The sequence below is a fragment of the Propithecus coquereli genome, unplaced genomic scaffold (genome assembly GCF_000956105.1).
Source record: "Propithecus coquereli isolate 6110/MARCELLA unplaced genomic scaffold, Pcoq_1.0 Scaffold86, whole genome shotgun sequence".
Taxonomy (NCBI): domain Eukaryota; kingdom Metazoa; phylum Chordata; class Mammalia; order Primates; family Indriidae; genus Propithecus; species Propithecus coquereli.
Window position 1 is genome coordinate 3654125 of NW_012154840.1, and position 23106 is coordinate 3677230.

At 44.0% G+C, this 23106-nt stretch overlaps 1 pseudogene; it reads right to left on the bottom strand.

Annotated features, from left to right (window-relative positions):
* Positions 1–20676: 20676 nt before the first annotated feature.
* LOC105826152 overlaps positions 20677–23106 on the bottom strand; it is a 44706-nt pseudogene continuing 42276 nt past the window's right edge.

Below are 23106 nucleotides of genomic sequence, written 5' to 3' on the forward strand. Positions count from 1 at the left end.
CATGCACACACACAAAGACATACAAATAAACACAAGTAAAACTGCAGAATTCTGATCCAGATGAGTGGGTTGTATCCATATCAATATCCTGGTTGTGATATTGTAATAATAGTATAATTTTGCAAGATGTTACCATTCGGGGAATCTGGGGAAAATGTGCAAGGGATCTCTCTGTATTATTTCTTACAAGTTCATGTGAATCTATCAAATAAAATCTCAAAATAAAAATTTTAATTAAGGTCGGGCGTGGTGGCTCAAGCCTGAAATCCTAGCACTCTGGGAGGCCGAGGCGGGAGGATCACGCAAGGTCAGGAGTTCAAGATCAGCCTGAGCAAGAGTGAGATCCCGTCTCTACTAAAAATAGAAAGAAATTAGCTGGACAGCTAAAAATATGTATAGAAAAAAATAGCCGGGCATGGTGGCGCATGCCTGTAGTCCCAGCTACTAGGGAGGCTGAGGCAGAAGGATCGCTTGAGCCCAGGAGTTTGAGGTTGCTGTGAGCTACGCTGTCACCATGGTACTCTAGCCCGGACAACAAAGCGAGACTCTGTCTCAAAAAAAAAAAATTAATTAAAAAAGTAGGTGATTGTGGTGATGACTACACAACCCTCTGCATATACTAAAAAACATCAAACTGTATACTTCATATGGGTGAACTGTGTGGTATGTGAGGTATATCTCAATAAGGCTGTTTTTAAAAAGTGGGTGCAAAGATCTTCAGAGAAGATGACTAAGGAATCCAAGGTGAATTTGTGGCTCATAAAGGATGACCCTGGAGGTGAAATTGTTCTTTTATTTAAGAGGACTGCAGGCCCCTGCCTTCATCAGTCTTTCCCAGTTCTCCCCCTGAGCTAATTCTAAGTGGGGTATGAGACACTCAGCTGCCTCAGCCCACTGGTGTATGGGGTGAGCCACAAGAAAGACCCAGGTACCTTGCCATCCTCAAGTCACAGCCTTTTTCTGTGCCCCACTATGTGGCCTTTTTCTGTTCCCGTTTCATCTCCCTGGGCATGTGCTCTCTGCTTGGACTAAGGTCTACTTGGTTGGGGCCCTGGTTCCCTGCCTGGCTCTTAACAAGTTCCTCTCCTGGGAGCTGAATGCTTCTCTCCCATCCTCCCCTGCCAATGGCTGAGGTTCAACAGTGGTTGGACTCAACATTACTACCTGTCTGATTTGGAGGATTGCTGCCTACCACCGAAATTCTCTGGCTGTGATGGTAGGTGGCTGCTGCTGGGCCTGCCTTCCCTCTAGGACCCTGCATCCCTGTACCTAACCAACATGGAGCTCCACGTGCCCTTTAGCTAAGAATACAGTAGGACTGACTCCTGTTGTCAAACACGGAGCAACTTGCTGAGCAGTGAGAAAGCTGTTAAGTCTTATTGGCCAATCTTGCCTAGCTATCTCCTTTAGGGCATTGGTACTTGCCTGACCATTCGCTTGAGGATGATGAGTTATAATGGTGACAGCTCAGCTAAGACTCCTTCTGTTCCACTGCTTCTTCCCTTACAGCCCAGTCCAAGTAGTCAGGGTAGTGACCCCAGCCCTCATGCCATGCCTCGCACTCAAACCCACTCCAGTGATAGTAAAGGCGGCAATCCTATTATCTTAGCTGTACTACAAAGAGCGTATTCAGGAACTTTTTTTTTTTTTTTTGAGACAGAGTCTCACTTTGTTGCCCTGGCTAGAGTGAGTGCCGTGGCGTCAGCCTAGCTCACAGCAACCTCAGACTCCTGGGCTCAAGCAATCCTACTGCCTCAGCCTCCCAAGTAGCTGGGACTACAGGCATGCACCACCATGCCCGGCTAATTTTTTTCTATATATTTTTAGCTGTCCAATTAATTTCTTTCTATTTTTGGTAGAGACGGGGTCTCGCTCTTGCTCAGGCTGGTCTCGAACTCCTGAGCTCAAACAATCCGCCCGCCTCGGCCTCCCAGAGTGCTAGGATTACAGGCGTGAGCCACCGCGCCCAGCCTATTCAGGAACTTTTAACACTAGCTGAGCCCAGTGGCCCTGTATGGGATTCTGATACTAAAAGCAACATGGCCAGAGGAGTGTGGAGGAGGTGGGACTGCTTGGCCCAGCCTCCCAAAGGCACCTGTCTTTCCAGAAATGCCAGAGAAGACTTGGTGAAGAATCCACAAGGACTTGGCAGGACCACTCCAGGGAAGAAACTCTAGTCCGTGGTAGCCCCTTCTCTAGAGACAGCCTGGTGCTCTGAATCCCATCCCAAACATCTTCTACTATAGACCCACCTCTAGGCTGGTTAGTGACAATACACATATGGCCACACACAGCCATTTCGGAAAACAGAGCTGGGTTTGCCTCAGTTGGGCTTAAGGAAATTATTTTGTTTTTGTTTTTCCTTTTTTCTTTTTAGGAAGGAGCCTTAGCTGACTTGTCACCATCATAACTCATCATCCTCAAGCAAATGGTCTAGGCAGATGTCAATGCCCTAAAGCAGACAGTTAGGCACACAAGATCGCCAGCTTTCCCATTTCTCAGCAAGTTGCTCCGTGTTTGACAATAGGAGGCAGTCCTGATGTATTATTATTAAGAGGACAAAATCTTAGAACTTTGATTCACTGTCTATGTCTACATTCAACCGTCACTCCTGCTGTTATCAGTATTTCTGCCTCCTCATAATTTGCTGTTTCTCACTTGTTGCGGCTATGGAAACAATAAACACACTTGTAAGGATTTAGTCTGAAGTAAAGAAATTGGTCTAGGAAAGATTCCTTTATGAGTAAAGCTGGCAAACTTTACTGTATGGATACTGACATTTATTTTGACTTCCTGGAGGCCCCTCCCCTTTTTTTCCTTCTCACCTCTTTATTCTAAGCATTGTTCCAGATATGTACGGTTTCCAGAGAAATGACCTCTGGGTGAGTGAGGTGTAATTCAGTTGAGTTCTGGGGGGTGGTTCTCACCTTGCTTCAACAGTTTTCTTGTTGGCTCAGGCCTCTTTCTTCTCTGGGGCCAGTGAAGCCCACTGCTATGGATTAAAGGCAGGGATGGGGTGGGAGTCAGGTAACAGGTGTAGATACAGCCTTAGCCCAGCTGTCTATGTAATCCTGCTCTAAAGGACATTGAGAAGAGGCCTTTTTGTCATGGTGGTGGATAGTAGGGGCAGGAAATGTGACATTTTCCTCTTTGAATGCGAGACCATTTGGAATAGGTATTTTCCTGCCAAACTATCTGTGCTCAGGTCCCATGGGGAATGGCAGAGGGAACTAACATCTGTGAAATATATAGGTCAAACAGCATATAGGCTGGATTGGCCCAGCAATTCCTTCAGAACAGTTGAAGCCCAGAGGCTCCAAACCTGCGCCAGGTGTCCAAGGAGGAAAGAGGGGTGGGCCCAAGGGAGACTGATGAGACAGATACAGAGACGCAGAAATAGAGATAAAGATAGAGAGAGAGTCAGAGAGAGTGTGTGTCTGAAACAAGGCAAAAGGGCGGGGGAGGGAGAGAGGAGAGATGGAACCAACCTATACTATACCTCAGGGCCCCAGAGCATTGTGGGATGGCATGTTGCTCTTTTTTAAACATTCATTCAGCCATTCTTTTTTTTTTTTTCTTCCAAATCTTTTTCTCAGCTTTTTTCTTCTCTTTTTCTCCCCTACTTCTTCCTTTCCTTCCCTTCCGTCCTCCGGGATAGCGAAGGACATCTGGGCAGATGGAACAGCCCAATGCTGGAGCAGCCTCTTTGAAAACAGAAGAGACTGTCATCGTGCTGCCACTCCTGTTCTACAATTCTGGGATTTCTAACAACTATTCAGGCCCTGTCTGTGTCTCTCCTTCCTGATCATTTTAGGAGGCTGAATGAAAGCACATGAACTGCAACTCTCTCCTCTGATAACCCTGTTTCTCTGCATTTTTTCCCTGAGTCACTGGGGAGAATCACACATCTTTTTGGATGCAGCATTTGGCTGGAGGCTGAGGACCTGGCTCGTGTTCCCAAGCTCTACTCTATACTTTTGGTGTGACCTTGGGCAAGTTCCTGTCCTCTTCGGGGCCTTAGCTTCTTTTTCAATAAGTATGGTAAAAGGTAGGGAAAACCTTCGGAGCCAGCACTCAAAAGTGATACTAATTAGAATACTTGGGCTTCTGAGATCTTCCTAGCCCTTGCCTCTCTGCCCCTCCTACCTCTGCTCCTGCCAGGCATCAGTTAGTTAATTGAAAAGCCACACCTAAGGACATGGTCCGAGTAGAGGGATTATTTTCTCGACTTCTTTATATAAAAGATATAATCACAAAGAGTACTCAAGCAAGAAGAGGGCAGGGGCAGGGTTCTGGAAGTAAAAGAATTTTGTGGATAAAGGCAAACTACTTATCCATCTGACCTTTCCCATGCCCTTCCACTTAAAGGTCTAGGATGAAGTGTTTGGATTGCTGTTAAACAGAGAGTTTGGCCCAGAAGCAGCCCATTTCCTGGGCGGCAGTTGGGGGTGGGGGAACTATTGGTCCGAACAGGATGTACAGTCAGCTGTACTCTGTGGGGATTTGTGGGACCAGTCCTCCTTCCCTTACGACTGGGCATCTAGCAGCAGGGTTGTGGGTCTGCTTTGTCTTGTCCAACTGTGAAAGGAGAAGAATGGGAGCCTCCACAGAGGCCTGCAGCTGCCTTCCAAGGAATTTCAGTGATATCTGGGAGCACAGAGGCTGAGTCATATTTTGGGAGAAGATTGTGTTTTTATACCCGCAATGCAGGGTGTTGCCATAATATTAATCATTATTATGGTTAAAAACAAATAAACTCATCCCACAGTTATGACAAATCTGTATCTTGGCTCTTTCTTGCTCCTGCATTGTCTTTCTTTTAGATTCTGCCTTAAGGACCCAGAGTTTAACCCCATATTGCCAGAATAGGCAACTGTCTTTCCAATATCATTTTAGGAATGCATGTAAAGTACCTAATTAAAAAAAATCTTCCCTATCTATTTGCCATGGCCTACAATTCCACCCTGTCAAAATGCAAATACTGCTTAAGCCTTGTTAGTTATTAATACTTCAATCTTGATATTGATGGGCTTTTAATGTTATTTCCTGAGAGAAGAAGACGGGGTGAAAGGAGAGACCACGAAGGTCCTGGACATCTGGCCAGGGAGAGGGAGTGCCCTCAGGGAAGAGATGGCCACAGAAAGGAGATGTTGGGGCACTGAAGACAAACCACCAAGCTGCCAGTTTTTCCACGGCCCAGTTGTAGACACAAGTCATGGCTACGGCAGCAGGAGTTCAGTGATTGTAGGGGAAGGTAAGGAGGGAGGACTAAAAGGAAGATTTACTGAAGTTTGATGGACATTTCCCCAGCATGGGCCTTGGGCCTCAGCTCTAGAGCAACAGACTCTGACCTTAAAAAAGGAGAAAGGTGACTGCCTACTCATGCATGTGGGCCATTTCTGGCAGAGCCCATGGGCCTTGGGCAGTTTCTTTGGGTCAGGCCTCGGCCACAGGGCCTCAGGTTCCCACAGAGTGGACAGAGGCTGAACCAGCTGGGGAACTGCTTGGTATCTGGTGGGAGGGGGAAGAGTCTGTGAGGACTAGGGCTCAGTGAGAGACCAGAATATTGGGGCAAAGTGTGCCTTCAGATGTAGCCCACTCTACTGGGCTAGGCCCCCAACCAAATCTTACTCAGTGACTCAGAAATGCATTTTTTCTCTTTTCTGGACCCCATTCTATCTTGAACAAATCAGAAAACAGGCTCAATGCTGCCCTGTGTGTCTTTCACCTGGGCTTGGAGGAAAGCAGATAAGCTAGGGTGGAGAGTTCCCGGTTATGGTGTCAACACCACCTTTCCCATCATTTTCTCCACTGCACTCCTACATCCGCCATCATTCCAGTTGTGGCAAAAACGGCATCTCCTCAGAGGATGTCTCTTACTCCCCTAGTTAGATAGCTCCCCCTAGCCCCAGCCATATCACTCTGTTTATTATCTTCATAGCACCTATCCACAGCCTCAAATCGTCATTTGTGCTTTTTTTTTTTTTTTTGGCTGTTTATTGTCTCTCTCATCCCCCTGTCCTGTGCCATGTATGATCTATAAAAGCTGGGGTCGACTCTATCCCCTGAGTCTGGCAGAATTGGGCAGGCCTCTTCTCTGTCTCCTGAATACAACTGTCATGTCCTTCCTTTGTGCCTTTGCTCAAAGTATTTCCCCTCTCTGGAACATATTCTTCCCTGACCACACAATCCTTGTCCTGCAATGCTGGATTTAAACGCCACCTCCTCCAGAAAGGCTTCCCTGATCACCTCAGCCCACAGAGAGCTTTTTCTTCACTGACTGCTACAGCCTTGACTGTCTTTGCTAGATATTTTTGTATTTCTTTTTTCACTGTCTTGTATTCCTTTCCATTTTTTTCCTTTGCATTGGTCTTATCTCTCCAGATCAGTTGTGTCCATGATACCAGCCTGCTTTTCATTAAGTCTGGCTCTTCTGTCTCACCTCAGGGTAAAAATGAATTTGGCTGCGTCCATTTAGTGGTACAGATGGTACAGCAGAACACAGGAAACAGTTTCTCCTTGTGTAGTCAAAGGGCCACATGCAGCCCTTCTTTATAGGCAGATTCCCAGGTACCACATCCACAGATTCAGAATGGTACTCTAAGGTGGGGCTCTGGTATCTGCATTTTAAAGAAGATGCTTTTGATGCACAAAGTTTTCAAACCAGCAACTTAGGGAGACCCATCTCCACCCTGGCTGAGTCACTAACCAGCTATGTGACTTTGGGTGACTCACTTGTTTGGTCTTCTATTTCCTCATATGTAGGATGAAGGGGTTGGGCAATGTGACCCCTCGATTCTAAAAACCAGCAAATTTATGTTCTGTAAACTTCTGCAAGGTAAATTCCTTGACCTACACATCTTAGAATCTCAACTACAGCATATTTGAGTATAGTACCTTAAATGTAGTAGATGTTCAATAAATACTGGATGAGTGAATGGATGGCATGAGTAGCTGTGAGGCAGGGGAAGGGGTGTTTACAACAATTCAGAGACAACAGTGTAGTGGACTGCAGTACACAGGCCTGGGCTAGAATCCTAGTCTTTGCCAAGTCATGTGATCTCTCCAGCTCTCCATTTCCTCACCTGTAAATTGGAGGTGTTACTAGTACCTACTGCATTGGGCTGTTGGAGGATGAAATGAGATAACGTCTACAAAAAGCTTAGCACAGTGTCTGGCACATAGTAAACACTTAATAGGTCACCTCAATGAGTAACAAATAATTGGTTTTCAATGAGGCAGAACCTGAATTTCAACCATATTCCAGACTTCTCATGTCTCCTCATTTCCCACTGGCCCTTAGAGACCCTGACTATGAGGACGGGCCTGGAAGCCCAGATGATCTGACAGTCAAAACTATAAGGATCTGACTTAGAACTTGGGAGCCATGTGCTGGTATCTTGGAGCATGCTATAACTTATCTGTGGACAGGGAAAAACATAGTGTTGAGGCATCATGAAGTTTATCATCAGGGGTATGAAAGGAGTATGAGGTTTGCCATGAGAATATCTGGGTTCAAGTGTTAGTTCTTACGGAAAGGCTTCCCTAATCTCGCTGTGCCCCCACCTCCCAATCTGAGTCAGGTGCCCTTTCTCGAAGTTCTCACAGTGCCTACTATTAAATATTTCCCTTACCATGATATTTGCCTCTTGATGTCACTACCTCTTGACTGTCACCTACAGTGGACTGAGCTCTTTGAGAGTGGAGAAAATGTCTTGACCATCTCCGTATCTTGGACAAAGAGCATATTGCCTGAGTGGAGCAGATGTACAGGAAATGTTTGCAGAGCTCAACTCAAATGATGAACTAATGCACTGTTGAGCTTAGCAATTAACCTCTTTAAGCGCTGTAAGAGGGAGACAAGAGACCCTTCTCTGACTACAATTCACCAGGGTTATCGTAAGGTGCAAGCACTTTGTAATCTGTAAGAGAATCCTTTTTATTGCCTCTTGGGACTCTTCGCCACCCCCAGGCTTGCTGACCTTTACCTAAACCTATTTACCATCCCTTTAGGACTCTACTTTCAGTTCTCTAGGCTATTTTAATCACCAAATCTGGAAAAGGAATCCATGCTAATGTGTTAATGGGTGTTAATTGGACGATATATTTACATTTCAACAGGGAGCTTTCCCAGTTTTAGGAGGAATGAGTAACGGTGGATTCCAGGTGCTTGGGCAGGGGAGGGCTGGGATTTGTCCTCATCTTGTCGTTGTTGTTGTTGTTAGGGAATCTAAGCCATTTCTCAAACTGCACTGGTAGGGGGTCACCAACTTTTCCTCTATACTAGGCTCACCATGTGGCACACATGGTGCATTTGCATGCAGGAAATGCCTGAGGCCTCTAGGACCACACTGGGGGCTCTGTCTTTCCAGGTCTCCAAGAGCACACGGAACCAGACTCTTGCAATTTATCTGCTTCCTCCATGAGTTTTGAGTCACACTGACTCAGGAGGCCTGATGAGCTTTGTTCCAGACTTGGAGATCAGACCTGGGGCCCAGAAAAGCCATTAGCCTGGAAAGATTATTTCTGCTAATCTCCCTAAGCAGCTCCTGAAGCTTTTCACATGCTCACAGAATAGCCTGGGGCCTTTGCTGGGGTCCAGTGTTAAACTCCTTTGGAAAGAGGTGTAATTCCCGGTTAAGAGTTCCTCTGGTGCTATTAATGTTAAACAGAAATAAGTTTTGTGCCTGAAATATCAATGCTAAGGATTTTGCGTGTGTTGAGAATGGGGAGGGGAAGGTGAAGGGTTTACTGGCTGAGGCTAGTTTGAGTTTGCAGGTGTGGGCAGGAGTGAGGATTGGGGGGGCAGTGGTGCCTGCATGGTCTGTGGGCACCAGTGTGTATTTTGAGCATGCGTGCCCTGTATGCATGCTCTGTGAATTTATCCTTTGGTTCTTTTCTGAATTCTCCAGTGCGGGAGTTGGTTATGAAAATAAATTTCTCTTCCTTGCTGCCTATGTAAGCAAAGCCATCACCTAAGCTTCTGGAAACATTGTTCCTGATTCTGCTGAGGCCTGAAATACCCAGGGCATGGTAGGTTGTCACTGTGGGTCTCCGTATCCTCTATTCAGAATGTGGGGACCTTGGATAAATTTTGGGTAAGTGACCCAAGAGAGGTTGGACCACAGGACCTGAACTCGCCAGAGGCCGATTGTCTTGTGGCTGGTAGGTTATCATGAGGCTTGGCTCCATTTCTATTTCTCTGCCTCCTGCCACTTCTCCAGAGGAAAGGTGAAGAGGGAAAGAACTGAACCTCACTTTCCTTCAGTTAGAAAATGTCTTGTTTCTCAGCCTTGTAAGGTCAGTGGCAGTCTCTGCCTCTAGGTTTCCCTGTACTCTGGTCCCTGCCAGAAGCTGATGAAGCCTCCACTCAGATGTGTATTGGAACTGTACTCTTTCTGGGTGATAGACTCAGATGGGGCTAATCTCTGAATGAAGCTGGTTTACCATATAAATGCGGGTACTAATGTTGCTCTCTGGGCAAGAAGTGATTGGCAAATGATTTGCTTTCAGTGTGCAGTGGGACTGGAGGTTAATTCCTCGTTGGGACAAAAGCATCAGAACAGGGGCTCTGAGCACTATTGGCAACTGGGGTGGGGTGGAGAGCAGGCTGAGAGGGGCAGGATCTCCTTAGCATGAGAGTAGATGTTGCCATATGGGAATCTGAAGGCTAAATTTAGCATTCATACCCTATGTGACCTGAACAGTATTTTAAAACATTTTGACTTGGTTGCCCACATTTAAAAATTCAGAAAGTTGAAAATGGTAGGATGAGATAACACTGGGCAAGTTGCCTGCTTGGCAACATTTAGTTATACTGAGTAGTGGCTGCCACACTGGGACAGAATCTGTTCTCTGTGGTTTGCCACAGTCCCCCACCATTGCCTATGGCTTTATACCCTGCATGCTTCCCTCATTTAGACTATCTGTCTGGCTCCTGTAGGCTGATTTGTGATCTCTGGACTTTCAACACTCATCATGGTGGTGTAGGCCCTAGGGGGAGATTCTGCTACAGGAGATGGGAGACCAGCTGAGCAGCAGGGCCTGAAAACAGGCAGGAAGCCCAAAAGGGGCAGCCCAGGGTCACCACTGGGCATCCTGTCAGGCAGAGGCATCACAGAAATAGGGAGCCAGGAATCAAGCATCTTGTGAAGACCCAGGCAGGAATAACTGAGGACGGGGAACTATGCAACTAGGAGGATAGAGCCGGACTATCTGAGGTCAAGTGACCATGCCATAGTCCTACTTAAACACTCAAGCCATTGTTCTTAGGATAAAGGACAGTCTTACCATGATCAACAAGGTGCTGCATGGTTTGGCCTGACAAGGTTGAACTTTATCTTGAGCTCTGTGCTCTTGGAAAAGCAGCAACAATTGAGAAAACCCTCTACACTTTTATGATGTTTTCGTGTTCCAGGAAGCTAACTGCAAAGGACCACCCTGCCTTCACAAATTGCAAGGCAAGACCCACCTCCACCCTTCCTCAATGACTCAGGTAAGACCCATTCCAAGTTTTCTCCTTCTTAATGTACATTCTCCCTACTAAAATAGCCTGAATAAAATAATCTCTTTAATTTTCTGTTGCATTTTATTCTTCATAGTTTTGATACCATGACTCAAATGGAATTGGACCTCACCTTCAGATCCACATCCACAGGTAACAAGGTCTCTCAGAGCCCTTCGTGTTCCTCTGCTGACTGATGATCTTGGGATCCGATGGTGAGTCCAGTTCCTGGTCCTGTATTCTGGATTCTTGTCCATTGATAGCATTGTAAGAATTTGATTTTGATTCTTTTTGAGTTCTTGCTTGATTTCTGGTGCTGGCTTTGGTTTCATGATCTGACCATTCAGTGATCTCTGTAAATAGATTAATGGTTTATAGAAATCTTGTCTCTGTTGGGTGCGAGATGCCAGTATTTGGTTTGTTAGTCTATTTGTCTATTTGAGCTCAGATCAATTAAGAATTCCATGCCCACCAGGAAAAGAACAGCTCTTTGGTATGGATCAGTGAGTTTTGTAATTCTGTGTTTACACTTGTCTTGTGGTTAAAATTTTAGAATTAAAGCTATAAGCTGTCTATCTGGGTCTGTCTGTAGGTTTATATGTAATTCAGAAAGAACTTTATCTTTTATTGTTTAAGTATGTGATATTTTCCTACCTTTGTATTGCATCACCAAATTAGATTATAAAATCTCTTAAAGAAGCTTTATTCTGATTGGCATAGAGATAAGTGCCTGTATAAATAGAATGTTCCTATATTTCCCAGAAATTATATTGTATTGGATATTTTCAATGTACTAAGAAAAGTATTCTTATAGAAATTAACTCAAATATTAAAAACATCAAGTTGATATAATTTAGGTAAATCTGGCAAATGAGAATAGTTTAGTATTTTTTAAAAAACATAAAAAATATTTTAGAGACAGGGTCTCACTCTGTTGCCCTAGCTGGAGTGCAGTGGCATAATCCTAGCTCACTCTAACCTTGAACTTCTGGGCTCAAATGATCCTCCTGCCTCAGCCTCCTGAGTAGCTGTGATTATAGGTGTGTGCCACCATGCCTGGCTAATTTTTAAATTTCTTGTAGAGACAGGGTCTCACTATGTTGCCCAGGCTGGTCTCGAACTCCTGGCCTCAAGTGATCCTCCCCCCTTAGCCTCCCAAAATGCTGAGATTACAGGCACAAGCCACCTAACCTGGCCTAGTATTTTGTTTTAATAAAAACAGCTATGCTGTTTCTGATTTATCACTGTTAAATATGTGTACATTTTTATTCTACTTGGGTATGTTCTTCCCAAATTTATAAAAATTTATCAATCAAATAAGCTAGAATTACCTTTGCTAGATGTTTAAGATTACGAAGGCAGAGCAGTGAAAATTTTGAGTTGTCAGAGACACGTCCCGTTTTAGGCTGAACAAGGCTATATTCTGCCTCTTGTTTCGGTTCTCATACTCGAAACAAGAGTCCTTTTCACAGTCTGTTTTTTTTTTTTTTTGAGACAGAGTCTCACTGTGTTGCCCAGGCTAGAGTGCTGTGGCGTCATCCTAGCTCACAGCAACCTCAAACTCCTGGGCTCAAGTGATCCTCCTGCCTCAGCCTTCCGAGTAGCTGGAACTACAGGCATGCGCCACCATGCCCGGCTAATTTTTTCTATATATTTTTAGTTGTTTGGCTAATTTATTTCCATTTTTTTAGTAGAGACGGGGTCTCGCTCTTGCTCAGGCTGGTTTCGAACTCCTGAGCTCAAACAATCCACCCGCCTCGGCCTCCCAGAGAGCTAGGATTACAGGCATGAGCCACCGCGCCCGGCCTTCACAGTCTATTTAATGCCACGTCTTTTGCATTTTTTTGTGCTTTTTCTTGGTGATTTCGCTGTTTAAATGACCCTCAAGCACAGTGCTGAAGTGCTGTCTAGTGTTCCCGAGCACAAGAAGGCTTTGATGTGCCTTATGTTGAAACTATGCATGTTAGATAAGCTTGTTCATGCGTGTTATAGTCTGCTGGCTGTGAATTCAGTGTTAGCAAATCAACAATATATATTAAATAAAGTGTCTTTAAACAGAAACACACACAAAATATGGTTATGTGTTGGTTGGTTGATGAAATTGTCATCACCAGAGGCTTGTAAGAACTTAACCCTGTATTTCCCCAGGAACAACGATTCAAGATTCGCTAATTTAGTGTTTATGGCAACTTTACAGAGTGTAACTGTTATGAATAATGAGAATCAATTGTACTTTGGTCTTTTCCTTCATAGCATTGATCACAGGTTATAAGTATATATTTGCATAATTTTTTTTTTTCTGAGACAGATTCTTGCTCTGTTGCCTGACTAGAGTGCAGTGTTGTCATCACAGTTCACTGAAACCTCAAACTCCTGGGCTCAAACCATCCTCCTGCCTCAGCCTCCTGCCTGGCTAATTTTTCTATTTTTAGTAGGTACAGAGTCTTGTTCTTGCTCAGGTTGGTCTTGAACTCCTGACCTCAAGCGATCCTCCTGCCTCGGCCTCCTAGAGTGCTAGGATTACAGGCATGAGCCACAGCTGCCTGGCCTATTTGTGTAATTTTTAAATGCCTGTCTCCTCCACTAGAATGTAAACTTCAGGAGGACAGGGACTAGGATTGTTTCATTTTACTGGATCCCCAGTACCTGATACAGTGCCTGATTCATAGCTGGTGCTTGGTAAAGAATTGTTGTATAGGTTGGGCCTGGTGGCTCATGCCTGTAATCCTCCACTTTGGGAAGCTGAGGCAGGAGGATAGCTTGAGGTCAGGTGTTGGAGACCAGCCTGAGCAAGAGTGAGACCCCATCTCTACAAACATAGAAAAATTAGCTGGGTGTGGTGGCTCGTGGTGGCTCGTGGTGGCTCGTGATGGCTCAGCTACTTGGGAGATTGAGGCAGTAGGATTGCTTGATCCCAGGGGTTTGAGGTTGCTGTGAGCTAGGATGATGCTACTGCACTCTAGCCCGGGCGATAGAGAAAGACCCCATATATAAAAAAAAACAGGAATTATTGAATGAATGACTGAATCTGAATGGCCAAAGTGTCTATAGCTGTGTGGCACAGAGGAATACCTGAGCAGGGAGCCATGCAGGTGATTACCAAGGGAGGTTGCAGGCAGGATGTGGTAGGAGAGACCATTGGTCTGCTCCCCCTTTTCCATTACAATAGCTCTTGTCCTACAGTGTTGACTGTACTCAGTATATAATGGAAAGATTTTCCATTGAGAGTAAGATATGTCTCAGGTACCAAATCAAAATACTGCCTTCCTTTCAGCAGTCTAGTGTCCTTTCATTGTGCTTCCAGTGAAAACAATCAAAACCAGATCCTGCAACCTAGTGGCTGCAAATACCAGACAAATTTAGAAGGGGCATTAGGTTTTCTTACCCCTTTCTACCGGAGGCCCCAAGCTGGTTCTCAGATGTGGTCACAACTACTTTGGGGGTTTATATCTGTTAACATAGCCCAGGCAGAAGGCCTGGAACACATCTCTACATCATGTTTATTGAAATTAAATCACTCAGACCTTTCTAGGAGTCCTGACATAACATGGCTAGACGGATACTTATTCATTTAGTAACCCCAGATGGTGGGTGATGGAACACAATCCACCCGTCAGAAAGCCATCTTGAGGAGCCAGCCAGTTGGGCCATTGTGGAAAGGAAGTCAAAATAAATCCAAGGCCAACCCAGGGGAGGGAAAAGGGTTTTAATGAACTTAGTAAAGATGCATTTGAAAGCTGACCTTATGTATAGTGAGAAATGGTAAGTAACCTATTCAGTGGTTAGCCATGTAGAATGATTTGAGGAGCATCAAGAAATGTCCTCCCACTCCTATTCCTTTTTTTAAAAAAAATTTCAGCATATTACGGGGGTAAAAATGTTTGGGTTGCATATATTGCCTTTGCTCCGCCTGAGTCAGAGCTTCAAGCATGTCCATCCCCCAAATGTGGAAACAACTCAAGTGCCTATCAATACATGAGTGGATTAACAAAATGTGGTATATGTACACCATGGAATAGTACTCAGCCACTCCTATTCCTTAATGAGATCTTTCTATGCCCAAAGTATGCTCTTGGTTGTTTTGTTCCCCTGAGCAGATCTTCCTTTTTTTCTTTCAGCCTCGCTGAATCTCACCTATTATTCAAGCCCAGCTCCTCTGAGAAGTCTCTCTGGACATTAGGTCTCAGTGCCGTCTCTGAAGTCTGCTGTCTGACTGGGCACTCTAGAACTTCTTTGTATATATTGCCGGCCTTTATCAGTGATCCAGTTAATATTGTATGGCTCTGGTGATGATTTCTGAAGTAGGTTATATGTTGATTGAAGGACAGGGACCACGCCCAGCAATTCCTCTGTATTGCCAACGTTTCCTAGCACAATCGTCTGCACACTTTGGCTCTTGGTAAAGATTTATTGAATAAATGAAATCAGCCAATCAACTGTTGTGAAGCCTTCTCTTCCCACCTTACCTGGAAGGGACCTCTCTTGTCCCAAAGCATTATATTACCTTGAGAGTTGACTATATCCTAGAGACAACTCTGGGTCAAGAAAGTCTGGCTGGTAGGGACTGATACAAATAGTGTCATGACCTGGGCCTTAACCTTCTCCACTGACCAAACAAAAGTAGTTTTAGGCTCCCAGGGCTAGCCCAACACATTTGAAATACAGGTGGAGATGGTCTTTAATGACCTAAATTCACTTTTTGGTTCCTTGTCCCCTTGAGAATTCAGCACTCTCTTGCCTGTGAGCCCTTTACCCCCAGCCCTATCCAGCCAGCTCCCTTCTCCTTAGCTGTGTTTACACAGTTCAAATGTGTGCAGACTGCTATCATTTCCCTCCTTAGGGAAACGCTCCAGTCCAGATTTAGTTTCCTTTATCTGTCTTCATCAATCACACTAGCTGATTCTCCAGGATCACATTTCAAGATCTTCTCAAGGCTTCCTGTTGCCAGTCTATCCAGCTAAGGGTATTTTTCTTAATGCCTAGGACCCTGGATACAGGGCCAGTTCTCTCTTGTGCCCCACTTGGACCTTGAGACTGTCCAGGTAGCCCCAGAATAACTTCTGAAACTGACCACAGGTTAAAGGCCAACCCCTGGCTGATTGGTCAAGTACCTCTCAGCCCTGATACTCTTCAGCTTCCTCTTATCTCAGAAACATTTGTCTTTTAGATTAATTTTTCCAAGTTATATTAGTTATTTTGTGAGTATCGAAGTGGAATCTCTTTTGGCTATTTTCTTTCCTTTTTTTATTTTATTTCAGCATGTTATGGGGGTACAGATGTTTAGGTTACGTATGTTGTCCTTGCTCCCCCCCAAGTCTGAGCTTCAGGCATGTCCATCCCCCAATGGTGCACATCGCACTCTTTGTGTATGCATATACCCGTCTCCTCCTCCCCCCTCCCCCCTGCCTGACATCCAATAGATGTTATTCTTATATGTGCACTTATGTGTTGATCAGTTAATACCAATTTGATGGCGAGTACATGTGGTGTTTGCCTTTCCATTCTTGGGATACCTCACTTAGTAGAATGCGTTCCAGCTCTTTCCAGGAGAATACAAGAGGTGCTAGATCACCATTGTGTCTTATAGCTGAATGGTACTCCATGGTATACATATACCACATTTTATTAATCCACTCATGTATTGATGGACACTTGGGTTGTTTCCACATCTTTGCAATTGTGAATTGTGCTGCTATAAGCATTTGGGTGCAGGTGTCTTTTTCATAGAGTGTCTTTTGTTCTTTTGGGTAGATGTCTTTTGGCTATTTTCTGTGCATGTTCTCATGCTCATCCTCTCTGCATGTAGCATATGCCTCTGTGTGTTTCTCTGTATTTCTCTCCATGCCCTTCTCTGCTGAATCTTCTCTCTTTGTGAGGGCAAGTTACTCTCACACATACTAGTCTGGGTAGCGTTTCTAGAACTGTGATAGGAACTGTGGTTTTAAGTCCCTTTTCGAAAGTTCCAGACAAGGGGAGAATTGGATGGAGCATTGCTTTTAGGACTCTTAAGCAAAAAACTTCCATGGTTTACCTGAGACCTCTTTGGGCTGGGGCCGGGCACTGTGGTGCCTGGGCTCTGGCATTCCTCCCTTGTCCTATTTTCTACTTTATTCTCTCTTTATAGCTAAAAGTAGCATATTTCTTCATTTTCAGTCAATTTCCTACATTCCATGTCAAGCTTTCTCAACCTTGGCACTCTTGACATTTTGGGCCAGATGCTTTTTGGGTGTGTGTGTTGGCGAGGGGGGGGTCGTCCTGTGCATTGCATGATGTTTAGCAGCATCCCTGGCCTTTATCTGCTAGATGCCAGTAGCACCCTCTCACCCAGTTGCAGCTTTTTACTCAATTGTGACAACTTAAAATATTTCTAGACGTTTCCAAATGTTCCCTGGGGAGGGGGCAAAATCATCCCAGGTTGAGAATCACTTCTCTAGGTTCACTCTGCCTTAGTCCCCAGTCCCTGCTTGATATTCCTCTTCTACTCCAGCCCTTTCCCTAGCCTCACTGGAAGTCTCCACCAACTTGGCTAACAAAAACATTATGGAGTGAAGGGAATTCTGGACTTGGGAGACCTGGTTTTCATTGCTGGCCTCACCACTTACTAGCTATGTGACCCTGGACAAGTTACTTAACCCTCAATTTCCTCATCTAAAAATGGAGACAATAGTATTCCCACACCACAGAGTTTTTGTGAGGATTAAATGTCTTTCTTCTTCTTAACATCATCATTGTTAACCATTGTTTTTACCATTTGTGGTTTCAGAAAGTAAGATGACAGTGAATGGAGCAAGGAGTGGAGCTGGCAGACTTACAGTGCCGCAACCTGCAGTGGCATAGGAGGAGAAAGCCACATGTTTGGAAGGAAGAAAAACAGAATTATTGGTTTCCAAACTTAGTTGAGCATCCAAATCATCTGGAGCCATTTTTTGAAAGGACTGAATCCCAAGGTATACACCAGGTGTCCTGAATACCAGTATCTGGCTGTGGGACACAGGGTCTGTACAAAACAAGCTCTCTAGTGGATTCTGATGATAAGCCATGTTTGGGCACCACAGAGTTAGATGATCTTTAAGGTGTCTTCTAGCACTAATAGCCAGTGATTATATGATAGCAGTCTTATACAAACCAGAATTGTACCTTCTGAGCATGGTCTTAAGGAATTCGCACGGGTTTTTTGGAGACTGGCGTTGAAGAATGTCACCTTGATCTAAGAGAATAAAGCAGCTTCTGTAGGCACGTTTGCTTTTATGAGAAGGGAAGAAGGAGACAGCACCGTGAAGCCTCAATCTGCAGTTGTTTTCATTTCCCTAATTAAAGAGTGTGAACCTACAAACTGGCTGGTGAATAAACTTCAGTAAATGGCCCACAGGACAGGGCAGACCAGGCCAGGACAGAGGGTAGGATTTCTAGTGGTTGGAGCCCTGAAAATCTCTCTGATTGGCTAAAGAAGTGACTGAAAGGTTGGTGAGGAAGGGTATGTAATCCCAAAGAGTAATCATCAGGACAGGAAAGGAAAAGGTCTTTCTGTTCCAGAAGGCTAGGGCGGCTTTGTAAGTAAAGCAGGGCATAGCCCAGAACCTGGGGATCAAAGTTTGAGTGGCTTGCTTTACCATTGACTGCCTCACCCCAGGCAGTGCTGAGGGATAAGCAGAAGGAACTGGGATGCGATGTCCCATTAGCTATGTCAGACGGGCCAACCTGTGGGACTACTCGAGCTACTTTTGGATCAGAGTTCGTTGCTCTGTAAACTTAGCTGGGTCTGTGCTGGTGTTTATTTTCTTTGCTCTTGTTTTCCTGGTCAAAGCTCTTTTTGACAAATTCTAACCTTGTCTTCAGTGAACTAGGGCAGAAGAGGGATTTTCTACACTATATTAGTTTTCTATATTTCTACACTATATTAGTTTTCTACACTATATTAGTTAAATTACCACAAATTTAAAACAACACAAATTTGTTATCTCATAGTTCCTGTGGGCCAAGGGTCCAGGTATGGATTAGCTGGGTCCTCTAGTCAGGGTCTCACAAGGTTGAAGTCAAAGTATTGGCCGCGCCTGCAATCTCATCTCGGGCTTCGGATCTTCTTCCAAGCTCACTGATTTTTGGAAGAATGTATTTCCTTGCAGCTGTAGAACTGAGGTCTCCACTTTGCTTCTGTCTGTCGGCTAGGGACCACTCTCAGCTATTATTGGTTGCTTTTAGGTTTTTGCTATGTGGTCCCCTCCACAAGCAGTTCACAATATGGCTGTTTGTCTGTCCAAGGCCAAGAGAGCCTCTACTGCTTTGAATGTCTCTGACTTTGTTAAAGTTCTCACCTGATTAGGTCAGGCCCACCCAGGATAATCTCCCTAAATTAAAGTAATCTGAGTAAGGACTTTAATTATATCTGCAAAATCTCTTCACAGCAGCACCTAGATTAGTGTTTAACTGAATAAATGGGAGAAGAAGATGTATAAACCAGAGGCAAGGAATCTTGGTGGACCATCTTAGCATTCTGTCTACTACATACAACTTGGTCAAGAAGAGGTGGGGTGATGGGGCCCAGAGAGAAAATTATCCCAGGCAGTATATTGTGTTCTTTTGGATTAAGGTTTTTTTTCCACCCTTTTATATATAATAACAAGGAGTGTGATTAGGCTGTTAGACAAGTCTCTTTAGCTATATGGCTCCTCTTGGAGAGAGGAGGGATGCCCTTTGGTCATGGTCTGTGCCATCCCCTCCTTGATACCCCAAGGTGCTCATTTGGCTTACAGCACAAATATTTCATTCAGTCCTTTCTCTCATTTGTGATTTTCAAGTTAGAATGGATTGTGATTTGAAAGAGAATCAAGGGCAACGTGGTGCAGAAGAAAGACATTTCCTTTGGCAAAGACCTTTCTAGCCCTTCGCTAGTATTCTCTCTCCAAGTGCCCCTAGCCAGAATGCAGCAAAGACAGATGACAAAGGAGCTACACAGCCAAGAAGGAAGTTCTGTGGTTTCAGGCCAGGGTGACTGAGTGCCTAGGGGTGTGAAGAGTGAAGGGTGAGAAAGTTGTCTCTTTTGGGAGCAAGAATAAACTCTTATTGGTATGGGGACCACAGAAGACCCAGGAGATAATTCATGAATTTATGTGTATGTGGGGATAAGAGAGGAAGGCAGAGATATAACTCTGGCCAGCTGGCCTGGTTCTCTCAGGAGCAATTGGGGCGATGGAATTTCCTAGAGTGATAATGATAATAACTAACATTTTTGAATACTTTCTATATGCAGGCACTATTCTAAGTGTTTACATGTATTAACCTTCCCCGAAATCTTTTGAAGGAGGCACTATTAATATGTATGTTTTATAGATGAGAAAACTAAGGCATGGAGAGGTTAAATGAGAATTAGTCTAAACCCTAGTTAATGATATGCATGCTAAAATGCTGACAGGGAAGTGTACTGATATAAGCAACTTACTCTGAGATATAATAACAACAAAAAGATGGTTTGATATATGGATATATATATAATAATACAAATATAGGAAAACATTAATGGTAGAATCTAGTGGTGGGTATATGAGTGTCCATTGTAAAATTCTTTCAACTTTTGGGGATGTTTCAAAAATGTCTTAATAAAATGTTGAGAAATAAGTGAATTACCCAAGATCACACAGCTAGTAATGGTGGAACCAGAATTCTAATCCAGGTGGTCTGGCTCCAAAGTATGTGCTTTTTTTTTAACTAATAGAAAAAATATTAATAGTATTTACTTAGAAGCATTCAGAATGTCAATAAAACAGCTGCAACTTTTTTTTCAATTACAGAATGGTATTCAGTTAACAGAACAACCAGAACAATGATTATTTTGTATAAACTGCATCAGAGACAACTGAGGGTGAAAAAACTACCATCCTCATATATAACTAATTTGTGCTGTGCATCAAAAAAGAACCTGCTTTAAATCTCCATGCCAGTTTGCAACCCTCATACTATACCAGGTAAGGTTAGTGGCTGCTGAAAATACCACCAGGACAGGGCTATGCAAACACACATCTGGTAGTGTGTTAACTGTACAAAAAAAGACACTGTGCAATTTAAAAACAAATCTCACACAGCTTCACATTTCAATTTTTTTCATTACAAGGAGTGAGTTGTGTACAGGGGTGTTAAATACTTTATAGATAAGAAAAAAAGACTTCATTAGAACCAACTCATTCATCATCATCATCATCATCTTCGTCTTCCTCCTCTTTCTCCTTATCTTCATCTTCCTCATCTTCCTCTTCCTCCTTCTTTTTCTTACCTTTTTTCAGCCTTTATGACTCTGTTTTTTTACTGCATCGCTTTCCTTTAGCTCACTATGTAGCAATATCCTTTCTATATTTTTCTTTCAGCTTCACAGCTTTCTTTTCATAAGGCCGTTTGTCATCTGCAGCAGTGTTACTCTACAACTCTCCCAGTTTCTTTGCAATATCACCAATGGATAGGCCAGGATGTTCTCCTTTGATTTTGGGGCAATACTCAAGAAAGAGTCTGAAGGAGGCCTCTTGGGTGCATTGGGATCCTTCAACTTCTTTTTTGTTTCCCCTTTAGGAGCGATATGAGGTTTCATTTCTCTTTCATAATGGGCCTTGTCCACTTTTGCCATATCTTGAAATTTTCCTTTCTTTTTCACAGGCATTGTCTTCCACCTCTCTGAGCACTTCTTAGAAAACTCTGAGAAGCGGACCGACACATCTGGGTGCTTCTGCTTGTGCTCTTCCTGAGAAGTTCATACAAAGAATACATATGGTGACATTTTGCCTCTCAGCTTCTTAGATCTCCTTTGCCCATGTTTAGTTGTTTTTCCTCAGCACAGAGTTATGCAGTCCCTGTCCAGCTGTCACTTGCCCTGGCACTATCTCTATGGAGCTCAATGTACTGCCCAAAGTATGTGCTCTTAACCACTACGCTAAATTGCTTCTCAGAAGCTATGGTTTTCCAAGGATTTACAGTGAATTGGATTCTTGAAATCAAGTTGCTCTCTAAAGTCAATTGCTTTTTATAAGCTTTACTGTAGGAGCTATGAAACAGTGTAACACAGTCTCTGCCACAAGGTGCTCAGGGTCTTGTAGGGGAGATAAGACACACATATATGAATCAATCTGAGAGAGGATAAAATGAGTGAGAAGAGCTCTGGAGAAGGGCTTCTGGCAACTGAATTGAAGGCAGGGTTAGGGTGCTGACACTATCCTCAAAGATTGTAGGGAAAGGAGGAGAATGAGAGCAAGGGTATAGAGTTGGAGATATTCGAACAAGAAGTGGAATGAGTTTGGGCAGGATAAGAGTACCTTGAAGGTATAGTGGGAGGTGAGATCATCTACTAGGGAAGAATGGGTGGAGGCGAGTATGTTAAGGAAAGTGGACAAGAATTGAAACCATCACTTTGGGGAGTGAACATGAGATGACTAGGAAGTATATTGGGCAATAGACAGATCCCAGTTGGGGTTAGAGGGCAAGTATTTGCCATGGTTCTATATCTCTTCAGTCAAGTTCTTTGTGGCCTATTAGAAAGAGGATAGGCCAAGACAGGAAGGAGACCAAGGAACCTAAGGCGAATTTGACAAGAGAGTGACAGGGAGGGCAGAAAGTTCAGCTCTCTCTATCCCTGAAAGTACTGGGCTATTCACATAAGAACTTGGCTATCCTCTCCGTCCTGTCATCAATGAGCAAACCTTTCAAACCTGGGTACTGGCTATGGCTACCTTACCTCTCATGCCTTAGTTCTTTGCTGTCTAAATTTTGCCCTCAAGGTTTGATTGAAACCACTTTCCCAAGATCACCAATCAAACAGCCTTTATTCTGTCCTAATTTCCTTGAACACTTTTCTCTGTACTTACCCTTTTTCTAACAACTCTTCCTCCCTTGATTTTCATGATGATATTCTCTTGATTCTCCTTCTACCTTCTGACTGCTCTTTCTGAGTCTCCTTGGTTGAACCTTTCTACTTCTTCCTATTCCTCAAAGTAATTGGGCCCAAGAATCCACCTTTGGCCCTCTTCCATTCTTATTTTAGAGGGTATCCGTTAGATCGCTGATGGATTCTATTTACTTCCATGGCTTTAACAATGATCTTTTTCAAAATGACTCTCAAATCTCTACCTCCAGGCCTGATCTTTTTCTTGAGCCTCAGATCCACATATCCAATTGGCTAGTGGAACCTCGACCTAGATGTCCCTTAGATACTTAAAATTAAACACATCTTAAACTGAGAGTCACTTCTTCAAGTCTGTGGGTGTTTTTTCCTCCATTATAGGTATGAACTCCTGAAGGGCAGAGGCTGGGCTCCTTAGCTGTCTTCATAGACCGGAGCTAAGCTGAGTTCCCAAGCAGAAGTGATTTTCTCCTTGCACAAGCCTTAGCAAAGACTGTCTTGTTGGAGGAGTAAGTTAATAGCAGATATAAATGAGGGCTGGGTGAGAGCGGGCACCATTGTGTCTGTACATGGATGTGATAGACATGCATTGGGCACATTAGCTCTTATGCTCTTGGCGTCCCTAGTCCCCCTATTCCAATGCTTGCTCATATACATATGGACCCATGCCTAGACCTTTCTCTTGTCTGCTGGGGAAGCATCCCCCCTCACACGTTCTTCACATGCC